Source organism: Apium graveolens, chromosome 4, assembly GCF_009905375.1.
Source record: "Apium graveolens cultivar Ventura chromosome 4, ASM990537v1, whole genome shotgun sequence".
Classification (NCBI taxonomy): domain Eukaryota; kingdom Viridiplantae; phylum Streptophyta; class Magnoliopsida; order Apiales; family Apiaceae; genus Apium; species Apium graveolens.
This window is the reverse complement of record NC_133650.1, coordinates 199,608,875-199,614,245: the sequence shown is the minus strand read 5'-3', so window position 1 is coordinate 199,614,245 and position 5,371 is coordinate 199,608,875. Positions and strand designations below refer to the sequence as shown.

General features: G+C 40.9%; 1 non-coding gene across 1 annotated transcript; it reads right to left on the bottom strand.

Annotated features, from left to right (window-relative positions):
• Positions 1-946: 946 nt before the first annotated feature.
• LOC141722505 (small nucleolar RNA R71) lies at positions 947-1,053 on the bottom strand. Its single transcript, XR_012575523.1, has one exon. It is a non-coding gene; the product is annotated as a small nucleolar RNA R71 (small nucleolar RNA).
• Between the last annotated feature and the right edge of the window lie 4,318 nt (positions 1,054-5,371).

Below are 5,371 nucleotides of genomic sequence, written 5' to 3'. Positions count from 1 at the left end.
TAAAGGTAATGACAATAACTATTGAATGAAGTAGTAATGAAGTCAAGATCTCATGTGTGTTTAATATTGTTAATTTAAGTATTTAATTCTCGTAGTTAATATTAGTTAACCAATCTTAATTGTTATTGTCTTGACATTGAAGAATAATCATACATTGGTGAGTAAGTGTTAATTAGATATAATTAATCAGAGTCTCTATGGGAACGAACTAGAAATCATTCTATATTACTTGTGAACGTGTATACTTGCGTAAATTATTTAGCGCATGCTTTGTGCCTAACAAGTTTTTGGCGCCACTGCCGGGGACTCATTGTTAATTTGTTTTGTTTATGTACTTGCCATCAGTGGTCATTAGGATTCATTGATTAAGACTTATTACTTACTGCTTCCGGTTGTGTTTCAGGTAATCTAGCGAGCGTTTATGCAAACACGTTCTCGCACTCGTAAGAGAAATCTGGATAAAGCTGAGGAGACAGATACAGCTCTTGACTTTCCGGAGAAGATAGTTTTTGAAGATTCGGATAAAGAGAGTGAAAAGAAAGAACCTGAAACAATGGGTGATCGTGTAGTTTAAGCTGATCCAGCTCTTATGGACTTTTCTCAGCCTAAAATTGATGACATTCAGTCAAGCATCATTCATCCGGCCATTCAGGCCAATACATTTGAAATCAAGTCGGGCACTTTTCAGATGGTGCACAATTCTGTTTCTTTCGGAGGTGATGCGACTGAAGATCCCAACATGCATATCAGGAATTTTATCGAGATATGTAGTACTTTCAAATATAATGGTGTCACTGATGAGGCTATCAAGCTGAGGCTTTTCCCATTCTCTCTGAGGGATAAAAATAAGGATTGGTTACATTCTTTACCAGCTGGGTCCATCACTAATTGGGAAGATCTTGCATAAAAGTTTCTGGTGAAGTTCTATCCAATGGCCAAAACTGCAGCTATGAGGAGTGCTCTTACTCAGTTTGCGCAGCAGCAAGGAGAATTTATGTGCGAGGCTTGGGAGCGCTACAAGGAGATGTTGAGAAAGTGTCCACATCATGGTATGCCTGACTGGATGGTGATAACTGGTTTCTACAATAGTTTGGGGGCCTAATCTCGGCCCATGCTCAATGTAGCTTCTGGAGGTGCCTTGTGGGCCAAAATCTATACTGAGGCCTATAGTCTCATTGAAACTATGGCTGCAAACGAGTATCAAAACCCAACTCAAAGGATGATGCCTGGGAAGTTAGCAGGTTTTCTGGAAGTTGATGCAGCTACAGCTATTACAGCGCAACTACAGCTATTACAGCGCAGCTCCAGGCGCTGTCTATGGAGGTCGATTCTTTAGCCAACTATGGAGTAAATCAAATAGCTAGCGTCTGTGAGCTTTGTGCAGGCTCTCATGCTACAGATCAATGTTCTCTTGTTAATGAAGTTGTTCAGTATGTGAATTATTTCAGAGACCGCAGCATCCTGTGCCCGCTACTTATCATCCCAATAACAGAAATCATCCTAATTTCAGCTGGAGCAATAATCAGAATGATGTTCAGCAACCATATCAACAAGCTGCAAGTAAACAATTTAATCCACCTGGATTCCAACAACCTCAGCAATTTGCTCAAAGGCAATCATATCCTCAACAAGGAGGTGCTGCTCCACCTTCTAGTGCTGGTTTTGAGGAGTTAAAGCTGTTATGCAAAAGTCAGGTTGTTTCTATCAAGACCTTGGAAAATCAAATTAGACAAAAAGCCAATGCCTTGCTCAATCGTCAAACCAGCACACTTCCCAGCGATACTCAAGTGTCGGGCAGGAAGGAAGCTAAAGAGCAAGTCAAAGCTGTCACCTTAAGTTCTGGAAAAGTTGCTGATGCTGAAAAAGCAAAAGATGTAGAAGTTGAAGTTGTAGATGAAGAAGGAATGCAAAAGGAGAAAGAGGGGGAACCAAGGAAGACTACTGTTGAACACACTCTGCCTGAGGGTAATACAGGGGAGAAATAGCTCTATCCTCCACCACCTTTTCCTAAGCGATTGCAAAAACAAAAGGTGTACAAGCAATTTGGTAAGTTTCTGGAGGTGTTTAAGAAACTTCACAATAACATACCTTTCGTTGAGGCTCTTGAGCAAATGCCTAGTTATGCGAAATTCATGAAAGGTATTCTTTCGAGGAAGTTGAAACTGGATGATCTTGATACCGTTGCTCTGAAGGAAGAGTGCAGTGCCATTCTGCAACAAAAGTTACCTCCAAAGCTTAAGGATCCAGGTAGCTTCACCATTCCTTGTACCATTGGCTAGTTGTCATTTGACAAGTACCTTTGCGATTTGGGAGCAAGCATCAATCTGATGCCGTTGTCTATCTTCAAAAAGCTGAATTTGCCTGATCCGAAGCCCACCTATATATCTCTACAATTGGCTGATCGTTCAATTACATACCCACGAGGCATTGTGGAGGACGTGCTAGTAAAGGTGGACAAGCTCATATTCCCTGCAGATTTTGTCATTATGGATTTCGAGGAACATAAGAAGATTCCCATAATCTTGGGAAGACCTTTCTTGGCTTCAGGCCGTACCTTGATAGATGTGCAAAAGGTGAACTCACTATGAGGGTACAAGATCAAGATGTGACATTCAATGTGTTCAATGCGATGAAATTCCCTACGGAAGATGAGGAGTGCTTCAAGGTGGATTTGGTCGATTTCCCAGTTATTTTAGAACTTGATCATGTGCTAAGGTCTGATGCCTTAGAAAAAGCCCTATTGGGGGATTTTGACAGTGAAAATGACGAAGGCAATGAGCAACTATAATATCTAAATGCTTCTCCTTGGAGATAAAAGCTAGACATGCCATTTGAATCTCTGGGAAATACTGATCTTAAAAATGCTGAGGGAAAGCTCAAACTATCTATTGAGGAAACACCTACTTTGGAGCTTAAACCATTGCCTGAACGCTTGAGGTATGCTTTTTTAGGTGATGCATCTACTTTGCCTGTTATTATTGCATCTGATCTCTCAGGTAGTGATGAGGACAAGCTCTTGAGGATTTTGAAAGAATTCAAATCGGCCATCGGATGGACTATAGCATATATAAAAGGGATCAGCCCTTCGTACTGTATGCATAAAATTCTACTAGAGGAAGGTAGCAAGCCGACTGTTGAGCAACAGTGAAGGCTTAATCCTATCATGAAAGAAGTGGTGTAAAGTGGCTGGATGCAGGAATTATATATCCTATTTCTGACAGGTTTTGGGTGAGCCCCGTGCAATGTGTACCTAAGAAAAGAGGTATTACTATGGTAGCAAATGAGAAGAACGAGCTCATCCCCACTCGAATAGTCACAGGATGTAGGGTATGCATAGACTACAGGAAGTTGAATAAAGCCACGAGGAAGGATCACTTCCCTCTTCCATTTATTGATTAGATGCTTGACAGGTTGGCTGATCATGAGTATTATTGTCTTCTGGATGGCTATTCGGGCTACAATCAGATTTGCGTTGCACCAGAAGATTAAGAGAAAACTACTTTCACTTGTCCATTTGGCACGTTTGCTTTTCGTAGAGTTTCTTTTGGCTTATGTGGTGCACCTGCAACTTTTCAGAGATGCATGATGGCTATTTTCTCTGATATGATTGGAAATAATGTCGAAGTGTTCATGGAAGACTTCTCTGTATTTGGACATTCGTATGATGAATGCTTGAATAATCTCCGTTTGGTGCTCAAAAGGTGTCTTGAGACCAATCTGGTGCTCAATTGGGAAAAATGTCACTTCATGGTGCAACACGGCATCATTCTTGGGCATAAGGTCTCCAGTAAAGGTCTTGAGGTGGATAAAGCCAAAGTGGGTGTCATTAAAAATCTTCCGCCACCTATTTCTATGAAAGAATCCGTAGCTTTCTTGGTCATGCGGGTTTTTATCGGCATTTCATCAAGGACTTCTCTAAAATATCTAAGCCGTTGTGCAACTTACTCGAAAAAGATGTGCCTTTCAAATTTGATGAAGAATGCATGACAGCATTCGAGACTCTCAAGAAGAGTTTAATCACCGCACCAATTAATACGGCACCAGATTGGAGAGAACCTTTTGAGATGATGTGTGATGCAAGTGATAATGCAGTGGGAGCAGTTCTTGGGCAGCGAAAGACTAATATCTTTCATGTGGTCTACTATGCTAGTAAGACGCTAAATGGAGCCCAACTGAACTATACCACTATTGAGAAGGAGCTCTTGGCTATAGTTTTTGGTTTCGAAAGATCTTATCTACTTGGGACAAAGGTGACAGTGTTCACTGACACGCTATCATTCGCTATTTGGTCTCAAAGAAGGATTCGAAGCCTAGACTTATTTGTTGGGTTCTCTTACTACAAGAAATCGCGTTAGAGATCAAGGATCGAAAAGGTACTGAAAATCAAGTAGTTGACCATCTCTCTAGATTGGAGAATACCGTTTCTACTTCACATGATAAGACATTTATCAACGAATCTTTTCCGAATGAGCAGTTGTTCACAATTTAAGAGGAAGAGCCATGGTTCGCAGACATTGTGAACTATCTTGTTAGTAATGTAATGCCTCATAATATGAATGCGGCTCAAAAGAAGAAGTTTATGCATGAGGTGAAGTGGTACATGTGGGATGAACCATATTTGTTTAGACAAAGAGCAGACCAGATCATCAGGAGATGTATCCCATTCTGTGAGACGGACGGGATATTATGAGACTGTCATTCCATAGCTTATGGTGGACATTATGATGGTGAAAAGAAAGTAGCTCGTATACTTCAAGCAGGTTTTTTCTGGCCTACGTTGTTTAAGGATGCACATCAGTTCATTTTAAGGTGTGATCGTTGCCAAAGAGTTGGGAATCTTAACAGAAAGGATGAGATACCTTTAAATGTGATGCTTGAAGTTGAGGTATTCGATGTTTGGGAATCGATTTCATGGGACCATTTATCTCGTCCTGCAATAATCAGTACATCTTACTGGCAGCCGATTATGTCTCGAAATGGGTAGAAGTCAAAGCTCTACCGACTAATGATGCAAAGGTAGTGTTGAGTTTTCTTCATAAGCAGATATTCATAAGGTTTGGAATGCCACGAGTTATCATAAGTGACGAAGGGTCGCATTTCTGCAATCGTAAGTTCACTTCTATGATGCAACGCTAAAATGTGAATCATCGCATTGCTACTGCCTATCATCCGCAAACTAATGGTCAAGCTGAAGTGTCTAATAGAGAGATCAAGCGCATTCTAGAGAAGGTCGTTTGTCTGTCAAGGAAATATTGGTCTTTGAAGCTCGCTGAAGCTGTTTGGGCTTATAGAACAACATACAAGACTCCACTTGGGATGTCCCCGTTTCAACTTGTCTATGGTAAGGGATGTCATTTACCTGTGGAGCTTG